Source organism: Notolepis coatsorum (genome assembly GCF_963971535.1).
Source record: "Notolepis coatsorum genome assembly, chromosome: 7".
Lineage (NCBI taxonomy): Eukaryota > Metazoa > Chordata > Actinopteri > Aulopiformes > Paralepididae > Notolepis > Notolepis coatsorum.
Window position 1 is genome coordinate 51,980,017 of NC_140171.1, and position 20,395 is coordinate 52,000,411.

The following is a 20,395-nucleotide window of genomic DNA, read 5'->3' on the forward strand; positions in this document are numbered from 1 at the left end:
GACAACCAACCCCAAATAAAATGTGACAACCGTCTTGATAGCATCAAGGCTAACAGCCATCTAACAACTAGTTAGGTAGCTAACAACAATCTAAACTATAGCTATCCCTTCACACTTTTTAAGGGTAATAATTGTTTCATTATAAAACAATTGTGTAAAAGCCTATAGAAGAAAAATACTGAGGAGCGGAATATTTACAAATGGACATGAAAAACACAAAAAGTCCTCTCACCTCAAATTCAGCTGTTTCACTTCAAATATGACAATGTAGGCGAACTCTGACCCCAATTCTGGACATTTAAATACCAAAGTATGGGAGACAGGACCCTCTGGTGGTGAAATATAATGAATGTGACAACCTACCCGTGTGACAACCAGGGGCGTTTTTAGGGTTAGAAAACATTGGGGGCTATTTTTTTTTACACACAGAAATACGCAATTTTAGAGTAATTAGAGACGAATACTGAAGAACTAGATTAGAGTTTTTTAAAGTGAGGTCCAGGTCCATGAGAGGGATCTGGGCAGTCCCCATAGAAATTCAAAGTTAACAGGACCAAATCATCAGTTTCTTATTTATTTATTTAACCAGATAAAACATTGATATGGTCCAAGAGGCCCCAACAAGAGTACAAATATACATATATACACATATACATACATACATACATACATACATACATACATACATACATACATACATACATACATACATACATACATACATACATACATACATACATACATACATACATACATATATATATATATATATATATATATATATATATATACATATACATACATACATACACACATATACACCAATAACAAAATAAAAACACTGTTAAGAATCATACACATAAGCAAATAAACAAACAAACATTATGCACAGCCTATGTACAAAAGAAATAAACAGTTAATCTCTAGTCTTTGCAGTTTTCTTCGATTGCATAAACACTCAAATCAAAAGTATTACACAATTATCAAAACCTTACACTCAAGGAGCAAAACATAGGCCCAGATTTGCACGCCTATAAGCACAAAGTCAGCCTCACACTTTTTGCAAAACAATACACACAGTGATTTGCAAAACACTAAACACACTTGCATTGCATTACACATAGAATGTCAAATTACCACAGACCAATTGGTTAAACGCAGCAATCAGATGCACAAACACACCATTGCTTAATTGTAGATACACCAATCAGGTTTAAGCACTATAAAAATGCAGCAGGTGAGTTTACCTGTCTTCAACCAAAATGGAAGGAGAGTTAAGTACTGTACACAGAGAACGTGGAAATATACAATACATTCACCAAACACTACACAAGACAACCAATGATGCAGACTGATGACAATATAAATGTTCTCTCCATACCCAAATCAGTCAACATGTCAACATGGAGAATCACAACAAAAAAATATCTTGCCAGATCCAGCTAGGCAAAGAGATAATGTATAGTATTTTCTGTACTCTATTTAATTTTTTTCTATTTTTGTTTTACTGTAATTTTTACCTGTACTAGATACAGTATTTTATGTTTGTCTGATATTTGCTTAGCTTACTGTGTTATGCACACTGTATGTAGTAGCATGAAAACTGGGACATGTTTTATTGTGATTCTCCATGTTGAAATGTTGACTGATTTGGTTATATGTGACCCCGACCAGTGCTATAGCCTACATGTCTATTTTTTCATTTTCCAGATTTTTCCAGATTGTGAAAGTACAGAATGTAAGCTTTCAAATGATGTGTCATACTTTGAAATCTGAGAATGTTATTATTGTGATGTGCTAATTTTAAATCTTGTAGCAGTCTTTTTTCCCCAGAGACCTAAGCAGAGAAAACAGCTCTTAAAGATTTGACACCTTTTGCCAGGATTCTGCTGGGCGTAAACAATACCTCCCAGCCACACCTCTCCCCTGAATAGTATTAACATAATTAAGTGCTGTGACAGCCATGCTGACAGATCAGATACAAAATCAAACATTTTCTATTGTAGTAGTAATATAACTACTAGTCTGAATAATGTATATTTCAGTTATTGAATTGAAAACCTTTATTTATGTATTCCAATATCTGTTTTATTGATTAATGATATATTTTGAAAGAATGCAGGTTATAGCTGTATAAAACAAATGTCTGTCCCATTGTACCAATCAATGGGATATATTGCATGTTGGCTATAATGATTTTATAAAAAAGAGAGAGATTAAATGCATGGCCATATATTTATACATTCATGTGACATCACAGCATATTCTTTGTATAGCCCAGTGTTTCCTGAAAACAGATATGTACAGTGTTCAGGTTATACATCTATCATTACACAATTACAACCAAAATAGGAAGAAATTATGTTGACCGCAGGGAATTGTAATGCATAGTTGGTAGAACTGGCCAGCGGAGTGATAGACACAAGCCTCATTATTATCATTATCATTGTTCCAACCTTTCATGTGACAACTGGATGAAAATCAGCAGACAATATCAAATCAATTCAAGAGGTTTATTAGTCACATACATACCAGGGCATACAGTGAAATGCGGGTGGTCATGCCCGCATCGATTGTGCAATAATACTAATAATAAAATACATAAACAGGTAATAAGAAGGCATAAGATGTGCATGATAATCTTGGTAAGAGCAGGCAACTGCACCTCCTCATCCATCATGCTCAACATAGGGGCCCCCCAGGGCTGTGTTCTGAGCCCCCTCCTCTACTCCCTGTACACACATGACTGCGTGGCACAGCGGAACAACAACACAATCATCAAATTTGCTGATGACACAGTAGTGGTGGGCCTGATCTCTGCCAACGACGAGAGGGCCTACCTGGAAGAGGTAGAGAATCTGTCACAGTGGTGTCAGGAGAACTGCCTCTCCCTGAACGTCAGCAAAACAAAAGAGATGATTGTGGACTTCAGGAGGTCGGGGGTCAAGGACTACAGCCCCCTCAGCATCAACGGGGCACCGGTTGAGAGAGTGAACAGTTTCAAGTACCTCGGAGCCCACATATCCGAGGACTTGACATGGACCACACACATTGACAGTGTTGTGAAGAAGGCACGACAACGCCTCTACTTCCTCAGGCGCCTAAGGAAGTTCCAAGTCAGTCAGAAGATCCTTAGGAACTTCTACTCATGTACAATCGAGAGCATCCTGACTGGCAACATCACCTCCTGGTTTGGGAATAGCACTGCACAAGACCGTAGCAGACTACAAAGAGTGACACGTTCAGCCGAACGCACAATTGGAGGGGGGCTTCCCACCATCCAGAACATTTACAACAAGCGGTGCAGGGGGAAGGCTAAGAGAATCATCAAGGACTCCAGCCACCCGAACAACTGCCTCTTTGAACTGCTGCGGTCAGGCAAGCGATACCGGAGTCTTAAGGCGAGCACAGAAAGACTCAGAAGGAGCTTCTATCCCCAGGCCATCAGGCTGCTCAACGAACAATAAACACTATGCAGCAACCATCAAATGCACACAGCACACACATCCACACGCACACACTCACTTTAAACGGGCAACTCACTGCAGCACCCACTTTACACACTTTAGAACACCTAAACACACTTTACACTTTATATTTATTGGTAAAGGATTTGCACTACAACTCGCACACCTTACTGTAAATTGTACCTAAATTGTACCTCATCCCATTTCTGCTCTGCACTATATAGTATTGTATATTAGTACATTGCATAGTATATTGTATATTGTATGGTAACTCAGTTACTTCTATTCTGCATCGAACATTGTACATATGTCTATGCTGAACACTGTGACCTCTATTTTTACTTCTATTTTACATGCTATACTATTTTATTTCATACTATCTTGTCTAACACAGTCTCTGGAGCGAAACAGTAAGAAGCATTTTGTATAAAAGTATTCTGTACTTCTGTATGACAACTATTAAAGAAACTTGAAACTTGAACTTGAATCTAGTCTAGTTAACCCTTTTTTCGCCAATGACGGATTAAGCCGTCATTCCTCGCCATGCTTAATCTGCCAATGACTGATTACGCCGTCATCGAGATCAATATTTCAAATTTCTGTCATGGTATTCACATTTCACCCACGGAGCCATGACTGGTGATGTAGGACTCCGCTCAACTCTCCAGCGCTTCAAGACCGCCACCCGGTGGCCGATCGGCGAGGTGCCAAACCGGAAATGAGCGGCCGGAAGTGGTGCTCATCCATATTCGGTCCGGACTCCATCTTGATACACTGGATATGGATCAGTTGCCATAACTCGATAAACAACATGCTTGGACGTATATTAGTATTATACAACCTGGAACTGGGTCGCCTAGATCGACATCCCATAATAGCAATATTTTTGCTCCACGCTCATCACCCAACGCTACGAGGAGACTGGGGTGAGTTTCAGCCTGTTTGTTTACCATTTTCGATACAAACTGCTCTGATCTATATATCGCCCATACTACATGAATGATTTAATGTCGGCCACAGACTTATAAACGACCCCCCCCCCCCCCCCCCCCCCCCTCCGGTCAACCGCGCATGATGAGTCATAACGTACAGTTGACATTTTTTATCTGGCGTCAATCGGTATCAAACTGCATTTGATGATCTAATATATGCATTTGTGGCTATAACTCACGTTCTATGAAATACTGCAGAAAACGATAAAAACATATTTATACTTTAGACCGTATTTTAGTATGAATGTGTGAATGAAAAAGTAGAACATTGCTACATCCTAAACGATAGATACTTGATGTTGAATGGGCCATAGTAATGTCAATTTAGCAATACAATTTAAAAAGTTATAGCCCTGCAAAGTAGATGAACATCTCCATAGACAAATAGAGCTGGCAGAGAATGGATTAGGACGAATCAAAGTGGTGGCGGAGAATGGGTTAATGTGATCAATATTATTTGACAATTGATGCTTTTTGTTGGAAATTTCAGTCAGTGAGCTCATACTTTGAGCTCATTTTATAGTTAAAATGATTGAGACAACGCAATCTTCTGTCTTCGTTGTGCATGCATGCGTGTGCTCACCACACGCGATACATGTGTCACTATTCAGCAGTGGCTACTGTTATAATTATAGTATTGTAATGAAAGGTTTGTCATATAATGTTTGTGTAAAGGGCTATTTTAACTGTTGATGGGTAGTGCATCAGTAAAGTGAATATGGTATTGTGCTCTTGCTCTGTTTGAATAGGTGGAGAGAGTGGTTAACTGTATTATAATACTAAATAGAAAAATATGTTGTGCTCTTGCTTTTTTCTTTTTGAAGGTGGAGAGAGTAGCATTGCTAGTGCCACAACAGTTTTATTTGAGGTTCATAACAGTACATTGTACTAAGCAATTGTTGGCTCATTAGTTTGTGATTCACATGCACTAAAATTCACCAGAATGCAGGAAATTAAGTCTTTGTAACAACAAATTTCCTGGTGGGGGACCCCCAGACCCCCCGCTTAAAAAGTGGCCTGATTGGGGCTATATTTCGCGCTATATCTCCCGGTATGAATTATTTCCCCAGTCTGGCCCTGGCTCCAGGTGCTGCTGCGTTAAAGTGCACATCTTCAATACCTATCTGTACTATTTAAAAGCACAGTGCAGGACACACTCAAAGGTTATCGCACCTCAGAGATGGCAGTGGACATGTATGACAGGACAAAGGCCATATGTAATGGCCTTGGGATTGAGGAACATACTACCAGCCAAAGGAGGAAGCAGAAAAGGATGGACGAGTATGTAGTTGAGTCATCTTGTGGCACAAGCTCAGACCTCATGGAGATCAGCTGAGACAGAGACTGTTCTATCCAGTCCTCGACAGAATGCTGCAAGAGCTTGAGAGCAGGTTCTCATCTCGCATTGAGATGGAAGGAGCCTGAGAAGCTCACAGTGATTAACTGGTCCCTAACACTGTTGGATGTGATTTATCTTGAGATATCCACGGCGCGGGTGATTGGGGTGGGGCAGGCTGGTATTGACCTGTGGTTTGCAACAGCTGAGAAGGTCAGGACCGCCGTGTGCGGCTGAGCGGGGTTGAGGTGCTTGTTCGTGGGAGTCCGGCGGTCTCGTGGGAGGGGGAGGAGGAAATGTCTTGTCTGTCTTGTCTTTTGTCTTGTCCTTCTTAACTTTAACTGGGGGAATTTTATTGGGGGGGAGCTATTTTGCTATTTTGCTATTTCTTCACTGTTTAGGCACTTTTGCACGGTTCCTGTGAGTCTATGGAACACTCTTTTTTTGTATTTTATTTTTTTATTATTTTTTAAACAAACACATAAACAAACATGACAACACACGATAAGATATACAAGCATTAGTTGACAGTGCACATCCAATGAAATCACATTTTAGTTAATTGTCATATATAGGATATACCCTTAATACCTGTTATCTAAAAACCTACACACATATGCTCCAGCTCATAACCCCCCCCTCCCGGACCCCCCATTGGATAATCCATCCACTTTCCCTCGCTCCTAACCAGACATTACCATTATATGCTAGCTTTTATTTTCTCCACCACTTCTAACCACAATGTCATTTTGGATTGGAACACTCAGTAGGTTTTTGTTTTTCGAAAAGGTTCATTGTTTTGTATTTCTGGTCGGGTACTCAGGGGCAGCGTTTTTCTACCTCAGGATCTTAAGCCGTTTTGAGGCTGGGCTCCAACCACTGTGTGGCCTGGTGACAATTGCCACATTGTTATGCAGCTGGAAAGCTCTGACATCACTGATATGCACGTTTTGAGATGACACTTTGGTGAGGGTGAGGGTGTGAGGATTGGTTCTTTCCCCGCCACACGCTTCTTGGGGTGCTGTGATGATTGGTCCGTTGCCTAACGCACACTTCTAGGTTAAGTATCAATTACCATCACGCACCTGATGTGGGTGCTAATCAGCGCCCCAGAGGGCTTTATATACCTGGACCTTCTTTCTATCGATGTCGGGTCGTTCTGGAATACAACTGCATTTGCCTGCTTTTTCCCCGTTGCTGTTCCTGGTCTACTTTCTCTCCAGGACCTTTCTGTGGAGAACCGCTGTTGAGAACCTTGTTCCCTGTTTGGAGCTGCGCCTCGTTTTCCCGCTTTACGTGTTGCGCTTGGGTGAGTGGAACCAAACCCCTCTGGATTATTCTGATTGTGTGTTTTAGAAGAGACACTGAAGATTTCGTTACCCCTCTGGATTATTCTGATTGTGTGTTTTAGAAGAGACACTGAAGATTTCGTTACCCCTCTGGATTATTCTGATTGTGTGTTTTAGAAGAGACACTGAAGATTTCGTTACCCCTCTGGATTATTCTGATTGTGTGTTTTAGAAGAGACACTGAAGATTTCGTTTTGTTTGCACTGACTCAGCTATTTGTGTGTTGTGGGGAACACTGAAGACTGTCACTGTCAATTGGTTCTGGACACAGCTAAGGGAGGAGGGAACCACACTGCCTCTGTGTTTCGTTGGACTGTTTCTGATACCTCTCTCTCTCTCCGTTTTCCACCTTGAGTAAAAGCTGGGAGTATCTGCAGAGCCGCTACAACGTCACATGCCATTTCCCCACCGCTATCACCAGGAGGATTCTGCAGAGCCGCAGATGACTCTGCCGAAGGCAGTCTCCCTATTTGTTTGATAATTGTACTTTACCCTTTTTTTGACTCTGTAAATAAATACGCCCTAGTATTTGGCTAACTCTGAACTACCTGTCTGTGCCGTTGCGTTTGAGGTCGGTTACAAACCATAACAGAGGGTTGTGAGGGGAATTGGAAGCGTGCGCCAATATGAGAATTAGAGACATAAGTCTTATTGATATAGAGCCACACGGCCGGGAAACGGTACTGAATACTGGGAAAGGCCAATTGTAAGATAGTACCCCTTAAAAATTAAAATGTTGTACTCTGTTTTTATAAATTGTTATTTCTTTTATTATTATTGTTCTGTTATCTCCCTGTGAAGTTCTGTGTATTGTTATTATGGTTATTGTATTGTGTTGTCTTGTTTTCATGTTGAGTAATAATAAAAAAAAAAAAAAAAAAAAATAATAATAATAATAATAATAATAATAATAATAATAATAATAATAATAATAATAATAATAATAATAATAATAATAATAATAATAATAATGCATTTTATTTATAATGCGCCTTTCAAGACACTAAAAAATAAGTCCACAAATCGGTGAATGAAAAAATTATATAGGATCAAATGAAAACTACTACTTGCTAAAAATCGATGTTTAAAAGTACTAAAAACCAAAGAAAAATACCAAACACTAACAAACATTCAGCACAGACAATGGGGATGCTGCCATAAAAAAAAAAAAAATGTAAACACATTTTTTTATTTTTTTTTTTAGATCCGGGGCTAGGAGAAAAACATCCGGGGCTAAAGCCCCGGAAGCCCAGGGCTAACGACGCCACTGGTGACAACGTCCCATGTTCTCCCCTACATGTTCACACATATAGGCACATAAAAATGCAGACAGGCAGATAGACACATTTTAAATACGTTATTTGAATCCACCAGTTAAATTATACATAAAACAGTGCATGAGTTCCTAGCTGTGTGCTCAGCCCAAAACAATATAGAACTTGAGAGGTGCACTCAATACAGCACACATCTCCACCAGGTGACTGCCACACATTTATTTTCTAGCCTACAAGGTGGGGCTTACATAGACCAATGAAAGCAGATCTCTCTGCATTATTCCTATTACACTATTACACTATCACACTATTACACCATTACACACTATGACACTATTGCACTATAACACCATTACACTATTACTAGCCAACAGCCTGGTGCAGTGTCATTTTGATTATGCTAGTGTAGCCTGGTTTGGGGGACTGTCAGCTTCATTAACACTTTCAGTGCCCAGCAGGGGGCGCACATTTAGTGCTTGAATGCCCACCATCCACTTCAATGTTAGCATTAATATCGCCTAATCTATGTTTTAAATTATGGCTATGTGTCTAATCTGCCCGTCGCTTATCAATGACTCATTTTCCAGTCAACATTGTCGAAGCGGATTGTTTTTTTATCGGTTCATTTCCGTTTTATAGCATTTTGAAAAGCCCTCGTTTTCAAGGGGGAAAAAAAGAATCCGTGATAAACGCCCTGTACTGTAATATTCTAGAACGTTGTAATTTTTCGGCCTATTTATGAATCGTTTTCAAATAAACGCTAGATTATCGATAGTATATGTGTACGTATGCACGCTGGTGCCGCAAGCTGAAAATCGATTATCTTAGTTCCTGATCACTCGCACAGTCAAACAGCCATATCACATAATAGGGGAAAAGCTTATATCTCCGTGAAAACAGGTCTGATTATCCTAAGACTGGTAAAATAGATTCCTTACCTGAGATCAGATGGTATTCAAATGGATTATTCCAATTCCTGATCGCCATTCCAAAAACCGATCCTTTTATTGATCCAACACGTATACTGTAAAACACATATTACACGCTGTGCTGAGGGTCCACAATGAATCTGATCGGCTCCGGTTACATGCGTGAGAAGTAAAATGTGGATTCCGGAGTTTTTTTTTCTCATCCATTTTCATTGAGTCCAATCCAAAAGGGTGCATTACCATCTGGGAGACGATAGGGGGCGCTTTTTTCACATTTGAGCGCCTGGTGGGGTGTCAGGATGGAGGTAGGTGAGTTCCAATTGTTGTAGGCAATCACAGAGATGGAGAAGGTATACTCTTGAACTCTTGAACAGGTTCGACTTTAATAGTAAAGAACACAAAGAGTAATACTAGTATGCCAAGGCAAGGGAACGAGAGAATTAGATAATGGAGCTTAGTGGTGGTCCAGAACAGGAACCGCCCGCGTTATCTCCGAACGCCTAAAGTGAAGACCTGACAAATGACAAGCAGAGGAAAGGAATGTTATATAGCCACCAAATACCAACATTCCACACACACCCCCGTGACAGCCAATCAGAAGCCAACCCCTAATTGACAGCACTAAATGACAGGGAAAACAAGTGACAGTAACCAAGTGACAGATGACAGAGAAGGTGAGAGGTTCCCGACCGTAGTCAAGAACCAGAATCGTAACAGTACCCTCCCCCGACGAACGGCACCAGACGTTCACCTGGGGGCCTCGGGATTCAGCCGCCGGAAATCATCGATCAGGCTGGGATCTAAAATATCCCTTTGAGGCACCCAAGAACGCTCTTCTATCCCGTACCCCTGCCAATCCACCAAGAACTGAAACCCCCTACCCCTCCGCCTACAACCCAGTATCCTCTGCACCGTGTAAATGGGCTGACCACCCATAAACCGAGGCGGAGGAACACACACTCATGCCGCACACACGCACACTTATGGCCAAGAGGAAAGGCCACTTTAAATTAGTATAACAGGAACAGTGTATTGCACTACTAAAGCTACCTAGCATGTCCTATATGCTCTGTAAATACTATGTACAGATACCGAGATGTCACACCATGTTACCTGTTACCTGTTTATTGCACAATGTTGTTTTTTTATTGGATTCTATTATATGTTGTACCACTGTATTTTTATTGGATTCTATTATATGTTGTACCATATTGTATTGCACATCGTCGCGGGCAAGACCACCCGCATTTCATTGTATACTTGTATGCCGTGACAATTAAAACTCTTGACTTGACTTGACTTGTAGGCAGTGCGGGGCCAAGGGCGATGAGAGGAACGGCTTCAACAGGGACACATGAAACGTTGGATGAACCCTCATAGAACTCGGAAGCCGTAGCCTGTAAGCCACAGGATTCACCTGACGTACCACCTTAAAGGGTCCTATAAAGCGAGGAGCCAGCTTCCTGGATTCCACCCGGAGAGGGAGATCCCGGGTGGAAAGCCAAACCCGCTGCCCAGGACGGTAAACCAGAGCCGGGACGACGCTTGCGGTTAGCCTGCCGCTGGGTACTAACCGAAACCTTCTGCAGCGCCGCCCGGACCCGCTTCCACGTCCTGCGGCAGCGAGCCACATGTGCCTGGGCCGAGGGCACCTCCGCCTCCTGCTCCTGCTCGGGAAACAAAGGAGGTTGAAAACCATACTGACACTGAAAGGGATACATACCGGTAGAGGAGGAGAGGAGGGTATTATGCGCGTACTCAGCCCATGCCAACCTCCTACTCCACGTTGCCGGGCAACCGGCAACGTAACATCTCAAGACCCCCTCCAGGTCCTGGTTGACGCGCTCCGTCTGCCCGTTCGACTGCGGATGAAACCCAGACAAAAGGCTGACGGAGGCGCCGAGACCGGCGGCAAACGCCTTCCAGAACCTGGAAGCGAACTGAGGACCCCGGTCCGACACGATATCCACCGGAAGCCCGTGGACCCGAAAGACATGCTGTATCACCAGATCAGCAGTCTCCCGGGCCGATGGAAGCTTGGGGAGAGGAACAAAATGAGCCGCCTTCGAGAACCGGTCCACCACCACCAAAATGGCGGTAAACCCGTCCGAAAGGGGGAGGCCAGAAATAAAGTCCAGGGATATGTGCGACCAGGGCCGTTTAGGAATAGGAAGTGGCCGGAGGAGACCTGCCGGTGCACGGCGAGAGGTCTTACTGCGCGCGCACATCAAAGCCAGGGAGAGAGGCCTTAGGCTATGGTTAGACTAGTGTATTCCTGGCGTTTTTTTTATACGTTTTTGACGACGTTTCATGTCCTATCTACACAGAAATGCGTTTTTTGGCGTTTTTTTGTGGATACGGCTGAAACGCAAAATTGTGTTTGCGTTTGGAGATACGCAAAAAAAACGCTTCGACAACAGCGTGTAGTCAGCACGGAGCAGTTGTTGCGAAAACGCCCATGCGCAGTAGATACCATCTGCGTGCCCTTCCTGTGTACAGTGTGTGTGTTTGGGACAGAGCTCCGTGTCCCAAATAGCTTCAGCTACCATGTGTTGTCAAGTTATTGTTATAAGGACCCCAGTCCAAGCTACAACAGTCTGCATTCCCTTAACAATTGTTTGTATTGAGCCGTATTGTATTGTACCCATATGCAATATGTTAAATAAAGTTTACATCCATTCATTCTGCTAGCATTACCGATTGCATGAGCAGCTGGCTAACGTGAGCTATCAGGATTCAGACCCTGTTAGCTCAGAGTTCCTCTTTCAACTTAAGAAGCATTAAACAAAATGGCCCAGTCATCTATTCACCTTTGTTTAATACACACAGCGTTGTCTCTAATGTTATCTAACTACTGATAGCTCGCGATATCATCAGTTTTGATGCTGGCTAAGTAGCGTGAGCTAACGTTAGCTTCTAGCCACAATGCTATATTGTTATAATGGCATACTCCATTGACGTTAGCATGCAGCTAACAATGCTACAATGCTACCGATCGTTTTTTAGCCTAAACTATCCGCTCTTGGTGGTCACTTGTGTTGATGTTAGTTTTGTTTCATCAACAAATGACAGGCAGAACACACAGTGAATGTATCCGTTTTGTTTATTGCACTTTTATTAGGCTTTGCTGAAAAATTATTGCTGCATTGAGTAAAGCAAGATGGTGGCGCGGCATAGGCGCCTGCCTTATTGACATTTTCTTTTGCTGGAGCTTCCACCAGGAAGTGTATTGGCACATTCGTTCTGATTGGTTGAAATTGCCTTCATGTTTGCCACCTACTGCCACCTACTGCTTTGGCAGTGTACTACATCAGTGTGCTTGGCTGACAAAAACGGAAAAAAAACGAAAGTGTGACTCGAGGCGCATGACGTCGCGGCGATACGCGGCGATACGTATAAGAAAACAATACGAAGATGATACGAAAGGTGTAACCTCAGCCTTAGTGAGAGCTGTTAACGGATTGGCTAAGGCGCTAAAATTGCGAATAAAGCGCCTGTAAAAATTTGCAAAGCCCAAAAAACGTTGTAACCCCTTGAGCGACGAAGGCCGTGGCCAGTCCAAGACTGCACTCACCTTGGCCGAATACATGCGTAGATCACCCTTGGTCAACACAAAGCCCAGGAAGGAAACGGTATCGGTGTGAAACACACACTTCTCAGCCTTAACGAATAGTTGATGCTTGAGGAGACGGTCTAGCACCTCCCGAACATGCAGTTGGTGTTGCACCATATCGCGAGAAAAAATTAGGATATCATCTAGGTAAACAAACACCGACACCCCAATCAAGTCTCGCAGCACGTCGTTAACCAGGGCTTGGAAGACTGCCGGAGCATTAGCCAAACCAAAGGGCATGACCAAATACTCATAGTGACCATTGGGTGTATTAAATGCAGTCTTCCACTCGTCTCCTTCTCTAATCCTGACCAGATTGTATGCATTACGTAAATCAAGTTTAGAAAAGACCTGTGCCCCCTGTAAGCACTCAAAGGCCGTGTCCATGAGAGGTAAAGGATATCGGTTCTTGATGGAAACGTCATTCAATCCCCTATAATCAATGCACGGGCGCTGATCCCCATCTTTTTTGTCAACAAAGAAGAAACCAGCGCCGGCCGGGGATGTGGAAGGACGTATGTGCCCCGCAAGCAATGCCTCCTCAATGTAGGTGTTCATGGCCAAGGTCTCGGGGCGTGAGAGAGAGAACATTCGCCCGCGAGGCGGGGAGGTACCGGGTAGCAGATTAATGGGACAGTCGTATGATCTATGAGGCGGTAGTGCTTTAGCACACGTCTTGCTAAAAACGTCCGCCAGGTCCCAATAGATCTCAGGAACCCCTATCAAATCGGGATTAGAGGGTGGAACAGAATCTGCGACGCTCCCCACCACCCTGGAGAGAGAAGAAGAAGAAAAAAGAGAAGAGGGGAAGGGAGACAAGGGAGTGGACAAACTCTCGCCGACGACCGACTTCACGTCGACCTCCGTTGAGAGCTTGCCCGTGCTCCAATTAATATTCCGTACACATGAAGACAACCAGGGATGACCCGACACCATAACAGAATAGGGGGAGACAATAACAAATAATTGAACCCACTCCCACCCCCCACCCGCCACCCGGATGTGCATAGGGACAGTACGTTGTGTGACGCTCCCACTGCCCAGGGGCTGACCGTCCAGGGGGCGTAGACAGGAATGGGAACCCCCAACTCTTCTACCGGGATTCCCCATTCTCTCACCAACCCCAAGTGAATGAAATTGCCCGCCGCCCCTGAGTCAATGAGAGCCTTCGTTCCCCTAACGTTACCCCCACAGTTAACCGCCACCTCCAGAAATGTACGTGAGTCAGATGGTAGTGCTGGGGTGAGCCCACCTGCTGGCGCCCTCTCGAGGCCCGGCGGAGCACCTCCCCTACCCGACTGGCGCCGAGTTGAGCCAGCCTGTTCCCGACAGCTGCCGAAACGATGAAGCGCCGCCGCTCGTCATCTGAGAGCGACAGCGCCCCAAGCTGCATGGATTCATCACCCAGTGGCCCACTCGTGTAATGCGGGAAGATGTCAACAACGGGAGGAGAAAGGACACGTACCTGGGTAGTATCTTCACGCTCCCTCTCTCTCTCCCGATGTCGGTTGTCCATCCGTATGGCGGTGTTGATGAGCGTTTCCAGCTGCTCAGGGATCTCACGCATGGAGAACTCGTCTCGCATCCGTGCGGAGAGTCCCTTGAGAAATAGGACCACACAAGGAATTTCCGGCCAAGCCGCCTCCCGAGCCACGATCCGAAATTCGATGGCGTATTCTGAGACCGTGCGGGAGCCCTGCCGGCAAGCGAGAAGCCGTCCACCGGCCTCGAAGACCGAGAGTACTCGGGAAGTGTCGAATACCCTTCTCAACTCCCTGGTGAAGTTGTCCACACAGTCGCAGAGAGGCGAACCGCTCTCTAATTCGGCCGTAGCCCAGGAGAGTGCTTGACCGGTGAGGAGGGTGATAATATATGCGGCTTGTGCTCTGGAAGAGGGGAATGAGCGTGGCTGCAGCTGGAACACGAGTGAGCACTGGGTGATGAACTCCCTGCATCCCTCCGGTGCTCCCGCGTAGCGGCCTGGTGCGGGTAGCCGTGGCTCCTGGTGCCCAAGAGCTCCCGGACTCTCCTCGGTGTCGAACGTGGTGTTGAACGCCGCCTCTCCTGCCGCCGTCTCACCCACCGTCGTCCTTACCCCCGCCACCTCGACTTGTGCCTGCTGGGCTGTGATGAACGCCGACTGCGCCGTCTCCTGCGACGCGCTGATGATCCCGCCCAGCCGAACCAACCGGCGGCTGACCAGATGTTGGTGTTCCTCCATGCGCTCCTGTGCACTCTTCTGTGCCTGGAGCATCTCCATGATTGCCTCCATGGAACTCTGATGGTCAGGTCTTCTGTCAGGATGGAGGTAGGTGAGTTCCAATTGTTGTAGGCAATCACAGAGACGGAGAAGGTATACTCTTGAACAGGTTCGACTTTAATAGTAAAGAACACAAAGAGTAATACTAGGATACTATGCCAAGGCAAGGGAACGAGAGAATTAGATAATGGAGCTTAGTGGTGGTCCAGAACAGGAACCGCCCGCGTTATCTCCGAACGCCTAAAGTGAAGACCTGACAAATGACAAGCAGAGGAAAGGAATGTTATATAGCCACCAAATACCAACATTCCACACACACCCCCGTGACAGCCAATCAGAAGCCAACCCCTAATTGACAGCACTAAATGACAGGGAAAACAAGTGACAGTAACCAAGTGACAGATGACAGAGAAGGTGAGAGGTTCCCGACCGTAGTCAAGAACCAGAATCGTAACAGTGGGGCAGGTTTACCAACGGTAGACTCGGTTGATGAAATATGAATTCAGATATAATAAAACGAGAATTCTCATGATGGGCATTCAGGGGGCGGGCTGATAACCCGAGATATCTCGTGATGGGCATTCAAAGTAAGAATCTACAGGTGTCACAGAATAAGCTGATCAGGGTTGTGATGGGCCTAGGCCCTGGTGATCATGTTGGGAGGAGACATTTTCAGGAGCTCAACTGGCTACCAGTTGAGGCCAGAGTAGCCCAGCTTAGGCTCAACATGGTACACAAAATTATAAATAACAGGGCCCCCAAATATTTTATCAACTATTTTCCTAGTGTTAGTGAATCACACAGCCACAGAACTAGATCTAGCATAGCAAACCTACATCCTCCAAGGTGTAGAACAAAGATGGGACAGTGCTCATTTGCTCACACAGGAGCACATGAGTGGAATGAGTTGCCTTTGACCACCAAACAGATCTTGAACCTGTATAGTTTCAAGGTGAACGTTAGGAAATGGCTCCTAGAAAATGTCCCAGAGTAACTAAGGAAGGTTCCTGTTGTAGTGTAGTTTTATTGTGTCTGTACACTTTGTACATATTGGATTAATAAATGTTGTATTTTACTTTTTTATTATATTTTGAGCAATATAGCCTACTATTGGCTGATAATAATAAATGTGTAATACATGTTTATGTAAATACCATGTGCTGCTGAGACCAAGGACCACAATGGAAATAAGTTTTGTGCTATCCTTGATAATTTTAGGATGCATGACTTGTTAACATGTAATGTATTTTAATTATTGTCAAATAAACTAAACTAAACTAAATACACTATTACACTATGACACACGATTACAATATTACACTATCACACGATTACACACTATTACACTATGACACACTAATACAATATCACACGCTTACACACTATTATACTATGACATTATTACACACTATTACACTATAAATCTTTAAAACTATTTGGGTGGAATAAACCTTTAAAACTATTTTGGGTGGAATAAACCTTTAATACCATTTGGGTGGAATAAGCCATTACACATTATTACTCACTTAAACATAGGGGTGTGGTTAACCTAGACCAATGAAAGTAGTAGGCTGATTTAATTGACACCACCCAAGTCTCGGTTTATTCATTTAAATAAAATACATGTTGTTGACCGATAGGAAAACTATTCTAGAATTCAGCTGTTAGCCTATGTGCAATGGTCCATCATGTAGTTTGTGTGATTAGTTGCGGACAGATAGAATCATGCACTGTTAGGGTTTGAAACCGACCTCAAACGCACGGCACAGACAGGTAGTTCAGAGTTAGCCAAATACTAGGGCGTATTTATTTACAGTCAAAAAGGAGTCAAGTAACAATTTCGAAACAAAAAGGGAGACTGCCTTCGGCAGAGTTATCTGCGGCTCTGCAGATCCTCTTGGTGTTGGAGGTGGGGAATTGGTGTTGACGCCGTAGCGGCTCTGCAGATACTCCCAGCTTCAACTCGAGGTGGAAAAGGAGAGAGAGAGAGAGAGAGAGAGAGAGAGAGAGAGAGAGAGAGAGAGAGATCAATAAGAGTCCCACATAACACAGAGGCAGTGCGGTTTCCTCCTCCCTGATCAGAACTGACAGAGTGAGGCGCCCCGATGTCTCTCTACACACACTAGGGAGAACAGAAACAACAACAAAAAAATTCTCCTCCCACAATCAATGCACGTATGCAAAAATAGACGCGCAGTGACGTCATTGAGAACTGCATGTAGCACACACCGGCTACCGAATGCAAACCGGTCACAAAATGTGGTGAGATCTAACTCACAAAAAACCATGTCAAATGCACATGGTCAGCTACACACCCAGCCTCCACCGCTTTAGAGCTCGCTTTAGAGTTTTTCTGCTCGGGCGACCCTGCTTGACGAATGCAACTTCAGGTGGTAGTGGTATGTCTTCCATCATCAACTCTCCAATAGAGGGTTCGGGAACTACCAGCTCCCCCTGAATGCTACATACAGCAACCTCTTCCATCTCTCCAACAGATGGCCCCCTGTCCTCGGCGAGAGCCGCCTCGCCACCGACAGAGTCACTCAATGTCAAAACTTGAGTTCGCTCCCCGTCCTGTGCCTTGGTGACAACACAAGCAGAAAAAACATTGGGGTGATCATCAATCAATCCATCACAACACAAGTCGGCCAATGGAGCCTTCTCAACCTCCACTACAGGGATCACACTCTCCCTAGCGAACTTGTTGTTGTCCCCCATGACAAAATCAACCCTCCCACCTTTTGGTTTCTGGGCTGACTTTCTTTTGTCCTGTCGCTTCCTCAGCGTACGACATCCTTTTACAACATGGCCTGTCTTGATAGCAATGTCACAAGACAATATAGAATAAGCTGGAACGGGCTGTATGTGAAAACCAGCCCGTCCAGTAGTGCTTTTAAAGCACCGGTCCCAGGCAGGTAAAGAAAATAACACAAGGCGTTGTTCCAAATAGTAAATGATATTTTATTATAGCGGGGATTTAAACCCACTGTTCCCAAAGAGTAAATTATATTTACTCTTGCAGGGTAGGACTTGAAACCTCCACTGATTTAACTAGGCAACAAAGGGAAAAAACAACCCACAAACATGTAAACAAATAGGGAAAAGGTAATGGGAGAACAAACAGGCAATATCTAAATACCACCAAACACCACTAAGCAAAATATAATGTAAACACTGGGAACCACCCAGCCATAGAGCACTTACAGTATAAGGGAATACTAATTATATATATATATATATATAATACAATATGATATAATATAATATACAGTGTTCTACTTAGCACCAGAGCAACACAAATAGATATATATATATATATATATATATACTCACTTCCAAGCAGGAAGGCAAATGGCTCTAAGGCCCACAACACAATACATATATATCCGGCTACTGGTAAGTCCACACACAGTGGTCAATCAATGGCAACCTCACGAAACTCTGATCAGAACTGACAGAGTGAGGCGCCCCGATGTTGTGTCATCTCCACTCTATTAACCACCCATCTCCACTGCTTGTTCCAAGGTGCACCAATCAGATGCACCCAATCCAATCAGGGAGATGAGTGGCATCTGTGAATAGAAACAGAAATTAGGAGATGACACAACACCACACATAACAGACAACACAAATGATATACTAACCTGATGTTCAGATGGTGTCATAAATACAGGAATAATGATAATGCCCAACCCACATACCCAAGTACGTCACACAGAACAAACAAAACGATATCTTCAGTGTTCTCCACAACACACAATTTAGCTGAGGGTCAGTGCAAACAAAAACGATAATCTTCAGTGTCTCTTCTAAACACACACTTCAGCTGAGTCCAGTGCAAGCAAAATGATAATCTTCGGTGTCTCCTTTAACACACAATTTAGCTGAGTCTAGTGCAAGCAAAAATGGAACTCTTCAGTGTTCTTCAAAACACACAAAACAGAATAGTCCAAAAAGGGGTTTAGTTCCAACTCACCAAAGCGCAAAGCGTAAAGCGGGTAAACGAGGCGCAGCTCCAAACGGGGGGACAAGGTTTTCACCAGCGGCAATCCACAGATGTCCTGGAGGGAAAGTAGACGAGGCACAGCAACGGGGGGACACAGGCAGAAGCAGAAGTATTCAAAACGACCCGACATCGATTGAAGGAAGGTCCCAGTATAAGAAGCCTCTGGGGCGCTAATCACAAACTATGACAGGTGCGTGCTGGAATTGATACTTGCTCCAAAAGCGTGTGGCGGGGAATGCACCAATCAACACAGTACCTTAAAGGAGCGTGTGGCGGGGAACGAACCAATCCTAAAATTACCCACATCTCCACCGGCCAATGCAGAGCCTGTGCAATACGCTCAAAAGCAGAAAAATAAGCCTCTACTTCTGATTCTCGGAACATGGGTACCAGATTAACGTGCTGGTCGATATTGAAGTGAGCCGGGGAAACCCCAGCTGGAGAGGAGGTAGTACTACCACTACCAGCTTCTAACCGCATTCTCTCTATTGTCAGTTGAAGGTCCCTGTCTTTCTCATCCTTTCTCTCCAGTCTGTCCCTCTCCTCCTTTCTCTCCTCTCTATCTCGTACAGCTGCTCTGTCCTCTCTGTCTCTCTCTCTCTCTTCCCTGTCTCGCTCCTCCCTGCGTAAAAGCGCTCTCTCCTCCATCTGGAGACGGGCAAAACGCAGACTAGAGCGCGTATGGCCAGAAGACGTGGATCCTTTATCTGAATCGCCCGCGCCCTCACTTTCAGCTCTGGGCGTACTACTATTCTTCCTAATAGCACCACCCTCTGGGTCAAGATCACGCAAGGGAGATTTATCGCCAGTGTTTTTAACCTCCTGGTCACTATGACTCACTACTCCCCGAGCCGTGCTGAACACCTGTTGCTCCACCAACCCCGCTATTACAGCCGCTTTCATATCAGCCTTGGACTGGGAACTTTGCACCGCAATATTATAATGCTTAGCAATAAGGCCTAATTCCGCCTTAGTGCAACCTTCTACCTGATCCTCTGTTGGATCCGCCACAAAGACTTCAAAAACAAACGCTGACGCCGCCATAATATGTCGTTCTGCGTGACTATGATACACCAAAAAAAATATACATATAACGTCCTCACTTAGTTAACCATGACTGTGCGCAATAATAATAGACACATTCTGCCTTTATACCCCTCAACCAAAAC

At 44.2% G+C, this 20,395-nt stretch overlaps 1 protein-coding gene across 1 annotated transcript in view; it reads left to right on the top strand.

Annotated features, from left to right (window-relative positions):
- The window catches only part of LOC311231656 (neuronal acetylcholine receptor subunit alpha-7-like), a gene marked incomplete at its 3' end in the record, with an annotated part of 481,793 nt that overhangs the window by 432,874 nt on the left and 28,524 nt on the right, over positions 1–20,395 (top strand). The window lies entirely within an intron of this gene.